The sequence below is a fragment of the Eumetopias jubatus genome, unplaced genomic scaffold (assembly GCF_037043125.1).
Source record: "Eumetopias jubatus isolate StellerSeaLion01/CBP00866 unplaced genomic scaffold, mEumJub1_p1.0 scaffold_11, whole genome shotgun sequence".
Classification (NCBI taxonomy): domain Eukaryota; kingdom Metazoa; phylum Chordata; class Mammalia; order Carnivora; family Otariidae; genus Eumetopias; species Eumetopias jubatus.
In genome coordinates this window covers 77,423,585-77,441,317 of record NW_028274817.1, presented here as the reverse complement: position 1 = coordinate 77,441,317, position 17,733 = coordinate 77,423,585, and the positions used below count along the sequence as shown (strand labels likewise).

Sequence of the window (17,733 nt, the reverse complement as noted above, 5' to 3'; positions counted from 1 at the left end):
TCATTTGTTGTTCTTTCTCCAGCTCCTTTAGGTGTAAGGTTAGGTTGTTTATTTGAGATTTTTCTTGCTTCTTGAGGTAGGCCTGTATTGCTATATACTTCCCTCTTATGACCGCCTGTGCTGCATCCCAAAGGTTTTGAACTGTCCTGTTTTGATTTTCATTTGTTTCCATGCATTCTAAAAATTTCTTCTTTAATTTCCTGGTTAGCCCATTCACTGGTTAGGAGCATGCTGTTTAACCTCCACCTATTTGTGGTCTTTCCGAATGTTTTCTTCTGGTTGACTTCAAGTTTCATACTGTTGTGGTCAGAAAAGATGCATGGTAGGATCTTGATCATTTTGTACTTGTTGAGGCCTGATTCGTGACCCAATATGTGAGCGATTCTGGAGAACGTTCCATGTGCACTCCAAAAGAATGTGTATTCTGCTGTTGTGGGATGAAATGTCCTGAATATATCTGCTAAGTCCATCTGGTCCAGGGTGTCATTCAAAGCCATTCTTTCCTTGTTGATCTCTGCTTAGATGATCTGTCCATTGCTGTAAGGGTAGGGGTGTTAAAGTCCCCTACTATTATTGTATTATTATCAATGAGTTCCTTTATGTTTGTTATTAATTGTTTTATATATTTGGGTGCTCCCAAGTTGGGGGCATAAATATTTATAATTGTTAGATCTTCTTGATGGATAGTCTCCTTTGCTATGATGTAGCACACTTCTTCATCTCTTGTTACAGTCTTTGGTTTAAAATCTAGTTTGTCTGATATAAGTATTGCTACTCCGGCTTTCTTTGGATTTCCATTTGCATGATAAATATTTCTTCATCCCCTCACTTTCAATCTGAAGGTGTGATTTAGGTCTACAATGAGTCTCTGGTAGGCAGCACATAGATGGGTCTTGGGTTTCTATCCATTCTGACACTCTATGTCTTTCGATTGGAGCGTTTTGTCCATTTACATTCAGACTAATTATTCATACATATGTATTTGGTGCCTTTTTGTTGCTTGTTTTGTCATTGTTTCTGGACATTTTCTCTGTTCCTTTCTTGTCTTTGTCACTTTTGGTCTGCCCTTCCCACTCAAAGAGTCCCCTTTAATATTTCTTGCAGGGCTGCTTTAATGGTCACAATCTCCTTTAGTTTTTGTTTGTCTGGGAAACTCTTTATTCCTCCTTCTATTCTGAACGATAGCCTTGCTAGATAGAGAATTCTCGGCTGCAGATTTTTCCCATTCATCATGTTGAATATATCATACCACTCCCTCCCGGCCTGTCAAGTTTCTGCGGAGACACCTACTGCTAGCTGTATGGGTCTTCCCTTGTAGGTTAGGGATTTCTTTTGTCTTGCTGTTTTTTGGATTTTTTTTCTTTATCACTGTATTTTGCAAACTTCACTACAATATTGTCTTGGTATTGGCCTGCTTTTGTGGACTTTGTTGGGAGTTCTCTGTGCCTCCCAGAACTGAATGTCTGTTTCCTTCCCCAGATTAGGGAAGTTTTCAGCTATTATTTCCTCAAATAAAACTTCTGCCTGCTTTTCTTTCTCTTCTTCTTCTGGGACTTCTATGATATGAATGTTACTACATTTGATGGAGTCACTGAGTTCCCTCAGTCTACTGTTGTGATCCAAAATTTGTCTTTCTCTCTTTTGTTCAGCTTTATTATTTTCCATAATTCTATCTTCTATATGACTTATTCATTCCTCTGTTTCTTCCATCCTTGTGGTCATTACATCCAGTCAGTTTTGAATCTCAGTTATTGCCTTTTTCATTTTGGTCTGATTGGTGTTTAGCCCTTTTATGTCTGCAGTAAGGGTCTCCCTGATGTCTTCCAAGCTTTTCTCAAGCCCAGCTAGTACCCTTATGATTGTTGCTTTAAGTTTTGGATCAGGTATATTACTTATATCTGTTTCGATTAGATCCCTGGCCATGACCTTTTCTTGTTCTTTCTTTTGGGGTGAATTCCTCCATCTTGGCATTTTGTCTCAGTTTCTGTCTTCTTCTGCGTGTTAGAAAAGCCCACTATGTTTCCTGCTCTTGCAAGTAATGGTTTTACAAAGAAGGGTTCATATAATGTCCAGGGCCTGGTGCTTCAGGAAGTGTCTCTGGTGTGTGCTGTGTGCCCTCTGATGCTGTGTTTTGGCTGCTCTATCCCTCAGGCCAGTGGTCTGCAGAGGTTCTCCTTGCCTACAGAGGGGAGCGTTTGGACCTTGGCCAGAATGTGGTGAGTTTTAACTAAGTGTGCTCTGGTCTGCTTGTTAAAAGGGACCTGATACTATTTCCCCTAGAACTGAACCTTTGCGGAACTCTGTGGTCAGTAGACATCCTGCGTGCAGGGGTTTCTGCTGGTCTTCTGGGGGAAGTGGCCCACCGAACTGGTCCTTAAGCACACTTGCCCAAGAACAGCAGTAGTACCAGCAGAGCAGAGGGAGGCAGGACTTGGTAGAAGCAGGTAAGGCAGCCTGTGTTGGCACTGTGTTGTTTACTGAAGTTAGTTTATGCTGACGGGTGAGACAGAAGTGGCGCCAGCCAGCTCCTTTGTCCCCGGAGACAGGAGTCTGGGAGCCCGTTTTTGCTGCTCTCAGGGAAGCACTTTCAGAGGAGCAAATGATCTCCCCTCATGCATCCCAGAATTTTTCAGATCGCTGTTTTCACACTTTCTGTCTCTGGGTTGCTTGCCTACCTGGAGCAGTGCAGCACACCTTGGGCTCTATCCGAGCCACACCTGCTGATTTTTAAAATTTCGAACTTCAGGGACCTGGTATGGCGGGGACCTGTGCTGGTCCTCTGGGGAAGGGTGTCGCAGTGCTGGGACTGATGCAGGTGTGACCCAGAAGGGAAGTCACGCCAGAGCACAGGGGCATGGGATTTGGAGCAAAGCAGGCTAAACAGCCAGTGTCTGGGTTTGCTGCCCTCAGTAAGTGTCTCTGCACCTATGCTGAAGGGCAGGGGAGGGAAGTGGCGCCTACCAGTTCTTTGTCCCCAGAGAGGCCATGCCATCTCTTGCAGATGTGCTCCAAAAAAGTACAAAGAGTCCCTCCCATGCACCTTAGATGATCCTCAGATCGCACAGTCTGTCCCGGGGTTGCTTGCCTGCCTCGTCTCCAGGAGTAGGACAGTGTCTTCAGGCCTCTACCCCAGCCAAGCTCAGGGACCTCTAGAACTCCAGTCTTTGTGTCCCGCTGGTTGCAAAAACTCACGAAAATCAACCCCTCTCGTTTTCCCAGCCAATGGCTTTGGAGAAGTGTTCTCTTTGTGTGTATCCCTGTGCACTCCAGTCTCTCTTGCCCTTCTCTGCAGCCAGGGCACCCTCCCCTCCGCAGCTCCCATGATCCCTTTCTCCCACAAACCACATCTCTGTATTTCCTACCTCCCTCAATGTGGCCTCTTCTCTCCCTCTAGTGGTGCAGTCTGTTCTATTAGTCCTCAGGTTGATTTCTTGGGTATTCAGAATGATTTGACAGTTATCTAGCTGTGTTCAAAGGATGAGGTAAGTCTAGGGTCCTCCTACTATGCTGCCATCGTAGCTCTCCCATCAATGTCTTAGAGTTTACAGGGAACAGGTCTTTTGCCTCTTCAGTTAGGTTTATTGCTAGGTATCTTACGGTTTTTCCTGCAAGTGTAAATGGGATTGATACCTTGATTTCTCTTTGTGCTCCTTCAATACTGGCGTATAGAAGTGCAACAAAGTTCTGTATGTTGATTTTGCATCCTGCAACTTTACTGAATTTGTGCATCCGTTCTAGCAATTTTTTGATGGAGTCTTTCAGGTTTTCTATATTGTATCATGTCATCTCAGGTTTTCCATATTGTATCATGTCATCTGCAAATAGTGAAAGTTGTATTTCCTCCATGCTGGTTTGGTTGCTTTTTATTTCTTTTCGTTGTCTGATTGCTGTGGCTAGGACTTCCAATACTATGTCAAATAACAGTGGTGAGAGTGGACATCCCTGTCTTGTTCCTGATTATAGAGGAGGAGCTCTCAGGTTTTGCCCATTGAGGATCACAGTGGCTGTGGGTTTTTTGTATTTGGCCTTTATTAGGTTATGTTCCCTCTACCCTAGTTGGTTGAGGGTTTTTATAATGAATGGATGTACTACTTTGTCAAATGCTTTCTCTGCATCTGTTGAGAGGATCATATGGTTCTTATCCTTTCTTTTATTAATGTGGTGTATGGCATTGATTGATTTGCAAGTATTGAAGCATGCTCGCAGCCCAGGAATAAGTCCCACTTGATCGTGGTGAAAGATTCTTTTAATGTATTGTTGGGTTAGGTTTGCCAGTATTTTCTTGAGAATTTTTGCATCCGTGTTCATCAGGGATATTGCCCTGTAGTTCTCTTTTTTGCTGGAATCTTTGTCTGGTTTTGGTATCAGGGTAGTGCTGACTTCATACAATGAATGAGGAAGTTTTCCTTCCTTTTCCGTTTTTTGGAATTGTTTGAGAAGAATAGGTATTAAGTCTTCTTTAAATCTTTGGTAGAATTCCCCTGTGAAGCCGTGTGGTCCTGGACTCTTGTTTGTTGGGAGACTTTTTATTATTGATTCAATTTATTTGCTGGTAATCAGTCTGTTCAAGTTTTCTGTTTCTTCCTGTTTCAGTTTTTGTAGATTATATGTTTCTAGGAATTTATCCATTTTTTTCCCAGGTTGTTGGCATATTTTTTTTTATAATTGTCCATATTTCTGTGGTGTTGGTTGTCATTTCTCCTCTCTCATTTGTGATTTTATTTATTGGGGTCCTTTCATCCTTTCTTTTTTATGTTTAGATAGGGGTTTACCAATTTTATTAATTTTTTCAAAGAACCAGCTCCTGGTTTCATTGACCTGTTCTATTGTTTTTTGTTTGTTTGTTTGTTTGTTGTTTTTAGGTTCTATGTCATTTATTTCTGCTCTACTCTTTATGATTTCCTTCCTTCGGCTGATTGTAGGCTTTGTTTGTTGTTATTTTTCTAGCTCCTTTAAGTGTAAGGTTAGGTTGTTTATTTCAGATTTTTCTTGCCTCTTAATGTAGGCCTGTATTGCTATATACTTCCCTCTTACAACTTTTGCTGCATCCCAAAGGATTTGCACCATTTTGTTTTCATTTTCATTTGTTTCCATGTATTTTCATATTTCTTTGATTTCCTGGTTGACCCTTTCACTCGTTAGTAGCACGTTGCTTAACCTCCATGTACTTGTGATCTCTCCAATTTTTTTTTTCCTTGTGGTTGACTTGTAGTTTCATAGTTTTGTGGTCAGAAAAGGTGCATGGTATGATCTCAATCTTTTTGTATTTGATGAGGCATGATTTGTGACCTAATATGTGATCTACTTTGGAGAATGTTCCATGTGCACATGAAAAGAATGTGTCTTCTGCTGTTTTAGGATGGAATGTTCTGAATATATCTCTAAAGTCCCTCTGGTCCAGTGTGTCATTCAAAGCTATTGTTTCCTTATTGATTCTCTGCTTAGATGGTCTGTCCGTTGCTGTAAGTGGGGTGTTAAAGTCCCTTACTATTATTGTATTATTGTCAATGAGGTCCTTCATGTTTGTTATTAATTGTTTTATTGGGGCTCCCATGTTGGGTGCACAGATATTTACAATTGTCCGATCTTCTTGCTGTATCGTCCCCTTTATTATGAATCGCGTCATTCTTCTCTTGCTGCAGTCTGGTTTAAAGTCTAGTTTGTCTGATACAAGAATCAGTATGCTGGCTTTCATTTGACATCCTTTTGTGTGAAAAAAAAGTTTCTCCATCCCCTCACTTTCAATCTGCAGCTGTCTTTAGGTCTGAAATGAGTCTCCTGTAGGAAGTATATAGATGAGACTCAGTTGTTGTTGTTGTTGTTGTTTATCCATTCTGACACCCTATGTCTTTTAACTGGAGCGTTTTGTCCATTTACGCTCAGAATAATTATTGCTGGGTATGTACTTATTGCCAATTTATTACTTGTTTTTGTCTTTTCTGGAGATTTTCTCTGATCCTTTCTTGTCATTATCCCTGTTCATCTCTCCTTTGCAAAGAGTCCTTTTAATATTTCTTCCAGGGCTGTTTTAGTGGTCATGAACTCCTTTAGTTTTTGTTTGTCCGGACAACTCTGTATCTTTCCTTCTATTCTGAGTGATAGCCTTGCTGTAGAGTATTCTTGGCTGCAGATTTTTCCATTCAGCACTTTGAATATATTATGCCACTCTCTTCTGGCTTGCCAAGTTTCTGTTGAGAAATCTCACCTAGCCTTATGTATCTTCCTTCATAGGTTAAGGACTTCTTTTGTCTTGCTGCTTTTAAGATTTTTAATTTATCACTCTATTTTTCAAATATAATTACAATATGTCTTAGTGTTGGCCTGTTTTTGTTGATTTTGATGGGAGTTTTCTGTGCCTCCTGGTTCTGGATGGCTGTTTTCGCCCCCAGATTAGGGAAGTTTTTAGCTATTATTTTCTCAAATAAACCCCCTGTCCCCTTTTCTCTCACTCCTCTTCTGGGACTCTGGGACTCATATCCTATGATACGAATGTTATTATGTTGGATGTAGTCACTGAGTTCCCAAAGCCTTTCCTCATGATCCATAGTTTGGCTTTCTCTCTTTTGTTCAGCTTCTATCTTCTATATCACTCATTCATGCCTCTGCTCCTTCCATCCTTGTGGTTATTCCATCCAGCCGGGTTTGAATCTCAGTTATTGCCTTTTTCATTTCTGTCAGGTTGGCTTTTAACTCTTTTATCTCTGTGGTAAGGGCCTCCCTGAAATCTTCTACTCTTTCTCACGCCCAGGGAGTATTCTTATGATTGTTGGTTTAAATTCTCCATCACTCATGTTACTCATATCTGTTTTGCTTAGATCTCTGGCCATGACCTTATCTTATTCTTTCATTTGGGATGAATCCCTCCATGTGACATTTTGTCTAGGTCTCTGCCTTCGTCTGTGTGTGAGAATAGCCAGTTATGTTTCCTGCTCCTGAGAGCAATGGCTTTATGAAGAAGAGGTCATGTAGTGTCCAGGGCTTGGCACTTCAGGGAGTGTCTCTGGTGTGTGTCGTGTGCACTCTGCAGGAGTGTTTTGGTTGCTCTATCCTTCAGGGTAGTTGTCTGCAGAGGCTCTCTGCCTGCAGTGGGCAGTGTTTGGTCCTTTGCCAGAAAGTGGTGAGTTTTAAGTAGGTGTGCTCTAGTCTGCTTGTTAGATGAGACCTGAAAGTGCCTCCACTGGAACTGAAGCCCTGCAGAACTCTCTGGTTGGGAGATGTGGTGTGGGCATGGTTTTCTCCTGGTCTTCTGGGAAGGGGCCCTCTGCGCTGGGACTGGAGCAAGCTTGACTGAGAAGGGCAGTCCCATCGGAGCACAGGGGTGTGGGGCTTGGTGTAAGCAGGTTAGGCAGCCAGTGTGGGCGCTGTGTTGCTTGCTCCAGGTGGCTCCCTGTTTATGCTGTGGGTCAGGGGAGGGAAATAGTGCCAGTCAGCTTCTTTGTCCCCAGAGCAGCATCTCCACAAATACTGGCTCTCAGGGACACACTACGAGAAGAACAAATAAACTCTCCCACTGTGTGTCCCAGGTGATTTCAGATTGCTGTTTCCACACTGTCTGCCTTCAGGTCCTTTGCCTGCCTTCTCTCCGGGAGCAGCGCAGTGCCCTCCAAGTCTATTCCAGCCAAGCCCACTGACCTCTAAAACTCCAGCCTTTAAGCCCCCTTGGTTGCAAGAACTCGTGAAATTCAGCCACTCTTGTTTTTCAAGCCAATGGCTTTGGGGATGCATTCTCCTTGGGCATTCCCCTGTGTGCTCCTCATTCTTACCCTTCTCTGTGACCACAGCTCCCTCCCCTCTGCAGCACCCAGGATTCTTTTCTCCCCTAAGCCATGTCTCCCCACTTCCTTACCTTTTTCGATGTGGCCTCTTTTCTCCCTTTAGTTACAGAGTTTGTTCTGTCAGTCTTCTGGTCTATTTCTGGGGTATTTAGGATGATTTGATAATTATCTAGTTCTGGTTGTGTGACGAGGTGAGCATAGCATTCCCCTACACTGCTGCCATCTTTGTATTCTCCTACTCATGTCTTTTTATTTTTGAGCCACTCTCTGTGTCCCTGTGTCTGATTCACTGTCCCCAGCTCTTCATTTGTGGCCTATTTGTGTGTTTCTATTTCTGGGTACCCCCAGGTTTATTTTTATTCTGTGCCTTTGCCTCCCCGCCTCTCTAGATAGATTTCCTTGTCACTGTGTCTCTGCCCATTTGTTTATGTTCTGTGTGTCTCTGTTTCTATGTGTCTAGGTTTCTTTGTTCCTATCTTGATCCTCCCAGACATGTTCCTGTGTATCTGTTCCCATTTCTAGCTTGTATCCATATGGCTGTATTTGTGGGTTCACATCCCCATGTCTAGTTATTCTAGGATCTCTCTCTCTCTGTGTCTCTCTCTTTCTCTCCCTCCCTTTCTAAATTCCTGTGTCCCTATGTCACAGTGTCTCTCTGTTACCTAGCCTAACCCCTGTGTCTTAGCTGGTGTTTGTCACAGTTTGGGTGTCTGCTTCCCCACGTTTTTGCCCCTGGATCTCTGAGTATATAAGTTTGTGCTCCAGTTCCACTCTTAGTGTGCTCCTCTGCGTGTGCCCATGTCCTTGGATCTTTGCTACCAAGTCTTGGTGTGTGCAGCATCTCTGTTTCTATGCTTTTGTAGATCTGTGGTCCTGTGTCTCTGTTTTCTCCTCTCATCCCCTATCCCGTGTCTGTAAGTCATCATGTCAGCATGTCTCTGTGCTTGTACTTCTTAGTCCTTGGTGTCTTGGACTATGGTGTTGACCTATGTCTCCCTGGTTACCTCTGTGTCCTTGTGTCTCTATGTATCACTGTGTTTCTTGTCTCCTCCGCTTCTGTGTCTGGGTCTTTGTGAATATCTCTGTCTGTCTGTCTGTCTGTCTCTCTCTCTCTCTCTCTCTCTCACTTGCTCACTTTCTCTCTTTTTAAGGTTTTATTTTTTTTAGTAGTTCAAACAAAATTTTATTTTTTTTCTTTTCGAACTTTTATTTAAATTCTAGTTAGTTAACATGCAGTGCAATATTGGTTTCAGGAATAGAATTCAGTGATTCATCACTTACATACAACACCCAGTATTATTTTTAAGTAATCTCTACATCCCAACATGGGGCTCGAACTCACAACCCCGAGATCAAGGGTCACATGCTCTACTGACTGAACCAGCCAGGAGCCCCAGAAAAAAATAATAAAGTGACTGAGGGAATTACAGGTATTTGATTAAGTCTGGGGCGGTTGGGGAGAGGGTGGGAAGGACATCTGAGCTGAGATCTAAGGTGTGATCTGGAATTTGAGTGGCAATGCAAGAGATGAAGATGGTACACAGGGGGCAGGGCAGGGCAGAGCGATTATCAAACAGAGGGAATAGCTTGAGAGAGATCCCTGAGTGGAGATGGGGTTGAGGCAGGGCCCATTAGTGAATAGAGAGGAGGCCAGGGGGGCTAGAGTTCAGAGAGTGAGTGGGAGAAAGTGAGGTCAGAAGGGTATGAGATAGAGGGCAGATCACGCAGGGCCTTGTAGGCTATAAAGAAAACTTTGGACTTCATTCCTGGTGTGATGGGAAACCCTTTAGGGGGGCTAAGTAAGAAAGGGACATGAAGTAATCTTTGTTTTTTAAACGATCCTTTTGCTGCTGGGGAAGAATGGCAAAAAAAAAAAAAAAAAAAATCTCCTGAGAGAGGAAGCAGGGAGACCAGTGAGGAGACTGGACCGGTTTTCTAGGGTAGACACGATGGTAATCTGCCCTAAGATAGTGACAGTTGGGGTGGTGAGAAGTGGGTGCATTTGGCAAATATGTCAGAGGTAATATTGCCAAGAATTGAAGATGGATGGGATATTGGCGGGTGGTGGAGGGGCATGTCAAGGATCTCATGCCCAGATTTGTATCCCTGTGACTTACTGCCACCACCAACTGGTTCTAATCCCGTCCTATAAGGTCTCCCAGGAAATGTCACTCTTCTTAGGAAGACAGAACAAAGGAGTGGTGGAGCACATTCAGTCTACGACCAAATTAATGTAGGTCCAAATCTCTTCCTAGTTGTGTGACATGGAATAAGTTACTTCAGTTCTCTGTACTTCAGTTTCCCCCCATGAGTAAAATGCAGATGTCAACAGGTTGTGTGTGTGTGTGTGCGTATTAAATGAGGGACTGAAAGTGCAAAATGTAGACGACTACCTGCACATAGGAAGGACTAAAAAAATGTTAACTGTTATTACTTCACAGTCTTTGGGCAATTTAAAGATAATAATTATTATCTTTTCCAATTTGTGTACCCCTCTCTGTTAGCAGGGCGGTTTACAGAGCACAAAAGAACTAATCAGACCTGTCTTACCCAGTGGTGCTTCCATTTAGAACCCCGTATCCCTACCCTGCTTGGGAAGCATGAGCAATTCTCTTGTCCGACAAAGCAAATGTCAAAACCTCAGCTTGACCAGATTGTTTCTGTTTAGCCTTCCCAGTCTTAACCTCCCTCCCCTAATTCTGTGCTTATGTACTGAGGCCCAGAGAGGTTAAGTAGCTGATTCAAAGTTTCAAAGCAAGCAATCAGGCAACTGTCATCACTAGATTCTGCAGAAGCCTTGTACGCTCCCAATCCCTGGAGCTCTCCATTCATACCTCCCCCGCATGGCTTGACCTCTTGCCCATGGCACTCACCATCTTCATCAGGAGTGAGGAAGGTATAGAAAGCCGGTGGATTCAAGGACTCCATGATCATGGACTCCACCATTGACTCAGACAGCAGCTCTAGCTCCTCAGGGAGATGGAGTAGGCTGACTGCCTCAGGGAGGGTGCCAGAAGGCAGCGAGACTGGCAGGTTTGGGGGGCTGCCTTCTGGCACAGGCCTGGAGCTGCTCGGTAGGCTCACTGTTGGGACTTCTGACACAGAGAGTCCCAGAATTTGCCTGGTGCTTTGGGGCCCCAGCAGCAGGTCATGCTGATGCCAGAGCTTTCTCGGGGCAGCTGAGAGGGCAAGGCGGAGTCAAAGGTAATAGGGAGGGCTTCTCCAAGGACAGAGGTGGTCATGGTACTGCTGGGACTTGCAGGACTTGAGGTTGTGCTTGTGAATGTGCTTAGATCCTGAGGAGGTGGGGGCATAGGTCTGGCAGGTCTGGGGGGTAATGGGGTTCTGGGTTTATTGGGGATTGGGGTCTTAGGTTTGGAAAATGATAAGCTTGGGTAATTTTGGGGAGGTAGGGTACTAGATTTAAGAGGTGATGGGATTATCTTAGGGGTCTAAGGTAAGAGGATCCTGGGGTTAGGGTGTGACAGATTGTCTGGGGTCGTGTGAGCAGGAACATTTGGTCTAGTGTGTGGTAGGTATTTGAGGATCTGAAGTGTGGAGACTCCAGGCTTGGGCTGTGGCAAGCTTTTGGGTGACTGTGATGTGAGTACCCCAGGTTGAGAGTGTGATAGAACACCCAGTTTGGGTTGTGATGGAGCACCAGGTTCGGAGGGCAGTGGAATAACATGTTTCATAATGCCAACTTTGGGCTGGGATAGGGTGCCAGGATTCAGAGGTGGGACTTGTGTCTTGGAATTCATGGGTAATAGGGTACCAGGATTCTGGTGTGATGGTGCGCTGGGCTTCGTAAGCAACAGGGCACCAGAGTTTGAGGGCCCAAAGGCAGCAGTTTTTATTCTGAGAGTTGGCTGAACCAAAGGTCCAGAATCCTGTCGTGCTGGATTTGGGGGCTTTGGGTGTGCTGGGGTGGATAGGGTACTTAGTGCTCTGACCCAGCGGCTCCAACTCCTTGGAACTGGGCATAATTTCTGTAGAGGCAGGAGTCGTTGAGGATAAATAGGACCTTGGTTTCACAAGCCTTGATTTGGGAGACACCTTGGGTACCAAGGCTGACTGGGCTGTGCCTGTCTCTAGGCCATGCCTGCTGGTGGGTGAGGGCATAATGGTGCCTGGTCCAGCTGCAGTGGAAGTCTGTATCCTGGCCTTCCCACTTGCCTCCTTGGGCTGCACCATGACCAGTGAAGTCAGAGGTGTGACAAAGTTGTATTCAAGGGACAGGTTGAGGACTTTGGCAGCCAGCAGGTGGAGAGTGGTGGTGTCACGGGCTGGGAAGCACCCCTCAGCAACTCTCCAATGGTGATGTAGGCCCAGAGGCAGCCAGTGAAGTGGGCTACATAGTAGGCTGGCTCCCCTGGGACACCAAAGTTCTTCTGGCTGCTGTTGGTGGCCACCTCACTGTGGCAGGCCACAAGAAGCTGACCCTTGGGGCCACGGGCTGCCAGGTGGATGCCCAGTTCCTGCTTGCCTGCCTGCCTGCCTGCACTTGTCCTGCCACCACCAGTTCTGAGCCCCCAGAATAACTGGGGGGAAAGGCCCAAGGGGAGGCCCCAACCAAGCCACCCAGGCAGTCCAGATGCACGTCTGCCAGCAGAGGCATGGAGAGGCCCTCCTCATAGAGGTCCTCCAGCTGTAGGGATGCATCAGTGCCCTCATACATGCACCGGGCTGCTCCCTAGTTCTCCAGGGGCAGGTGACACAGCAATGGGAAGTCAGCCTCATCCCCAGAGGCCAAACTGAAAAGGGACACCCTGTTGCCCAGCACCTGACAGATGTTGGAGAGGATCACCCTGGGGGTCATCACACTGGCTGTGGGCTCCCCATCTGTCAGGAAGATGATGAGAGGAATCCTCCCCACACTGGGGCCCCGTCCAGTCTCCTGATTGCTGTGGTTTAGCATTGCTATGGTTTAGCAGAGCTGGTTGAACGTTGGTCCCTAATTGGGAAGCTGACTGTGAGACCATCTTTTCTCGTTATTTCTATCCCCATTGCAGACACTCTGGGCACCTCACCAACCTCTCAGGCTCAGTCATTTCTCCTTATCTTTGCTCAGACTGTTTCTGCTACTTATCCTTCCCAACTCCCCCACTCCCACACAGGTTCCCTGAGATCTGACAGTGGGGCCCACATGTCCTTGGCTTTTATCATTCCCTGTCTCAGACTATGATTTGCCTGTTTCTTGGGGGGATATCTTAATTCTCTAGTCAGACAGGCAGCTCCCCAATGATAGCAACCCCACCTCCATGCTACAGGGTAAGAAAGGGCTGAGTTGACAGGAGGTGGTGGGTGGGGGAGACTTCAGTACTTTTCCGAGAGACGACTGATCAAAAGCCAGAATCAGGACGGCAGCTTGACCAAATGCTTGGAAATAAATATGTAGATTATTGATTTTAAAAAGTTTTGGCAAATTCTTCTGAGTATATGCTTTAAAGAAACTCAGGGCCAAAGAAGAATGTGCCCTAAAATACATAGTGCTATGTCCTTTCTGCTAGGAAAAGGGACCCAGAAGGATGAAGGGACATATTTGGATAAAATATAATAGTGATATTTCAGGTATTGTGAGAGGTGAGGTGGATGGGGGAATGAAGGGAGCATTTCAAGAGTTCCCCACATCTGGGACACCTGGCTGGCTCAGGCGGTAGAGCACATGATTCTTAATCTTAGGGTCAGGAGTTTGAGCCCCACGTTGAGTGTGGAGCCTACCTAAAACAGAAAACATAAATAAATAATAAATAATAAATAAAAAGGAATTCCCCACATTACCACAGCCCATCCATTTGAGTGGGTAGGTCTAACACTTACAACCATCAGCTTCCATGTGACCCAGGTAGTCCTTGGTGCTGTGGATATTCTGGATGGTAGCCTGGATGGAGCCTCCAGCTTTCTAGACACTAACCGAGTCAGAAAAGGTGATGATGTTGGAGTGGTCGTTGACCCGCAGGTCACCCAGGATCACATTCGTGGCCTTTTCAGTCTGTGGGATATGGATGAAAGTGAAGGAGATGGACCAAGGCTGGAGGTCTTGCTCAAGACTGAAAGGTTATGTCTATACAAGGTACCAAGGCCTAAGTGCTGTATGGTTTTAAGGCTCTCGGACTCTGGCACTCCGGAAGTCTAGAATTCTCAGGGCAAAATGCTATAGGCCCTATGGATCTAAGTCTAGACCTACACTGTCCAATGGTAACTGCTAGCCACATGTAGCTACTTAAACGTAAGTTAGTTAAAATTAAAAGGAAAAAAATGTTAAATCCTGTTTCTTTATTTTCAGTAGCCACATTTCAAGTGTCCAATAACCACACGAGAGTTATTGCAGAGCAGTGGCTACTGTATGGGACACCTCAGAACTTTAGAACATTTCCATCATCAAGATAGTTCTATTAGACAGTGGTGGTCTAGAAGGTTCAAGCTCTATGCATTCAGGGTGCTAGAATCCTGTGTGTTCCATGGTTCCTGGACCGCATGACCCAGGATTCAGTGATTCCAGGACCTTAAAGCTTAAGAGCTTTATGATTCTAGGTCTTTATAACTTCCTTTCAGTGACTTTGGCATGCTTTAGTTCTGCCCTATGTAATCTGTTCTTTTACCTCATCTTCCATTTCTTCCAGGCGGGTCTTCTCACCAGCCCCCAGATAACCCAGATTCCATTTTTTTTTTTCTCCACAACTTTGCTCTTGTTGAGCCCCTTGGATAACAGACCTTCCCACTTCCCCTTTACTTATCCGTATCTTCACTGCTCCTTCTCTGAGCAGCCCTTCCTTGATTGCTTACTTTGACCCATGCCCCTTGTACCCAGCTTTTCCCTGTCCCAGATGGTTTGCTGACTGTCATACGTAGAATATTTTCATTTTCCACAGAGATGTTGAGCCCTCTGAGAACAGGGCTTCGAATGCTTCTTCCTTTTGGCTCCCTTCTCCATGACAATACCTAGCATAGGGCTGGGCACATAGGAGGTTCGGGGAATACGGAATGTAGGTCCTAGAATTAGGTACCACTTATGGGGCACTTGTTATGTTCCAGGCACTGTGCCAAATGCTTAGATGCATCAGCTCATTTAATTGTCATAGCAACACAATGAAAAAGGTACTGATATTATACCCGTTTTATCAGTGACAACGCTGAGGCTCAGAGAGTTGGAGTGACTTGCTCAGGGTCACACAACTAGTCACCGATGAACCAGGGACTCAAATCCATATTCTGGAGATGTTAAACATTATGCCTTCAAAATTTTATATTGTTATAGATTTCAGAGACCACAAGGAATACCACTTGTGGCCCACCTTTCTCTACACCTTAAACTGATAGAAGATGCCTTGAATGCTTTCAAGTGGATCAGAGTCTTTCCTGCCACAGGATGAGCTCAGGTCACACATTCTGGAATAGGGAGCTGAGGTCTTGCTCAAGGCTGAAAGGTTATTTCTATACAAGGTACTAAGGCCTAAGTGTTGTATGGTTTTAAGGATTTAACCATTCATTCTTGTTTTCATTCAGAGGACTGCAACATAGAGCATGATGGCCCTTCCCGAGAATCTCCCGTTAACCAGAGACAAATTATGTTTTTAGAAGTATGTTGTTTAATCTACTGAGATTTTCCAGCTATCTTTCTGTTACTGATTTCTAGTTTAATTCCACTTGGTCTGAGAGCATATATTTATTGTACGATTTATATTCTTTTAAATTTGTTAAGGCGTGTTTTATGGCCCACAATGGAGTCTACCTTGGCAAATGTTCGACGTGAGCTTGAGACGGTTGTGTATTGTGCTGTTGTTGGATGAGGTACTGTGTAGATGTCAATTAGATCCAACTGATTGATGGTGTTGTTCAGTTAAACTATGTCCTTACTGATTTTGTGCCTGCTGGATCTGTCCATTTGTGATAGAAGGGAGCTGAAGTCTCTAACTATATAACAGCGGTTTCATCTATTTCTCCTTGCAGTTTCTATCAGTGTTTGCCTCATGTCTTTTGACGTTCTACTGTTAGGTGCATTACACATTAAGGATTGTCATGTCTTCTTGGAGAGCCATTATATAATTATAGTTATATAAGATTTCTTTTTCAGTCTGAAAGCAGTCGTTGTGTATTAACTGGCCAGATTGCAGGAATAATGATGGTAGATACCTTAGTTTATCCTTCTAATAAGCTGTTGATCTGGTCTTCCCTATTGCCAGCATCTGCACCTTCCACAAAATGGGTGATCTTTTCTTCATTCCACCTCATGGAGAAGATAATTTGAAGGGCCACTGGAAGTCTTTTGCTTCTTTGAAACACTTTACAGTAATATAGATCTTGTGAATCAGATCCTCCATGCAAACGATGCCATATCTACCAAGAGATCAAGCAGTGTGTTATCTGTCAGGGAAATTTGCTTTTTGTTCCTTTATACAATGCATCTCTTTATCCCTGATAATTTACATGCTCTAAAGTCTACTTTGTCTGAAATTAATATAGCTGCTCCAGCTTTTTTATTAGTGTTCAGCATGGTATCTTTTATTTTTTTCCATACCCACTACTTTTAATCTGTCTGTGTCTTTATATTTAAAATGGGTTTCTTGTAGACAACACATCGTTGGGTCTGGTTTTTTTGTTTGTTTGTTTTTGTTAGGTTCTGTTTGGTTTTAATCAACACTGAGAGTCTCTGTCTTTTAATAGGTGTATTTAGACCATTCACAGTTAAAGTGATCACTGTTATAGGTACAATAATATTTGCCATGTTTTTAACCCTTTTCTACTTGCTGCCCTTGTTTTTCTTTTCTTTTCCTTCCTTCCTTCCTTCCGTCCTTCCGTCCTTCCTTCCTTCCTCCTTTTTTTCGGTCTTCTACTCTTTTTCTGTCTTCTGTGGTTTTAACTGAGTGTTTTATATGATCCCATTTTCTCTTGTCTTTTAGCAGAGCCATTATGGTTTCAAATTATTTTTCTTAGTGGTTTCCCTAGAGTGTGCAATATGCTTTTACAACTAATCCAAGTCCGCTTTCAAAAAACACTATAGCTTCATGTGTAGTACAAGTACCTCATGACAGAATATTCCCAATCCACCCCTCCTGTCTCTTATATAACATTGCAGTCATTAATTTCAATTATCAATAAGCTGTATTCACTGAACACATTATTTCTGTTATTATTTTGAACAGTTTTTGTTAGAACAATTAATTAAAAAAGAAAAGAGTTCATTTTACCTTAATTCATTCCTTCCCTAACACTCTTTCTTTCTTTATGTAGACCCAAATATCTGAACTACACCACTTCCCTTCTCTCTGAAAACTTTTTTTCACATTTGCCTGTGCAAGGCAGGTCTACCAGCAACAATTCCCTCAATTTTTGTTTGCCTAATAGTCTTTCTATCTCTTTCACGTTGGAAAGACAATTTTGCTGTATACAGAATTTTAGGCTGGTAGTTTTTGGGGTTTTTTTGTTTGTTTGTTTGCTTTGTTTTGTTGTTCTTCCACACGTTAAATATTTCAGTTCACTCTTTTTTTTTTTTTTTTTTTTGGTTGCATGGTTTCTCAAGAGAAGTCCAAGGTAATTCTTATTCTTGTTCCTGTATAAGTAAGGTGATCTTCTCCATGGGCTTTTTTTTTCTTTTTTAGAACGTTTCCTTTGATTTTCTGCAGTTTGAATAGGATATGCCTATGTGCAGATCTTTTTGGTATTTATCCTGCATGGTGTTCTCTGAGCTTCCTAGACCTGTGGTTTAGTGACTGTCATTTATTTTGGAAAATCTGTACCCAGTATTCCTTCAAATATTTCTTCTGTTATTTTCTTTCTTCTCCTTCTGGTGTTCCCATTACACATATGTGTTGTACTTTTGTAATTGTACACAGTTCTTAGATATTCTCTTTTGTCTTATTTTGTTTTACATTCTTTATTCTCTTTGCTTTTCAGTTTGGGAAGTTCCTATTAACACATCCTCAAGCTTATTGACTTGTTCTTTGTCCATGTTCAGTCT

At 43.7% G+C, this 17,733-nt stretch overlaps 1 pseudogene; it reads right to left on the bottom strand.

Annotated features, from left to right (window-relative positions):
• Positions 1-10,454: 10,454 nt before the first annotated feature.
• The window catches only part of LOC148163093 (inter-alpha-trypsin inhibitor heavy chain H6-like), a 7,918-nt pseudogene continuing 639 nt past the window's right edge, over positions 10,455-17,733 (bottom strand).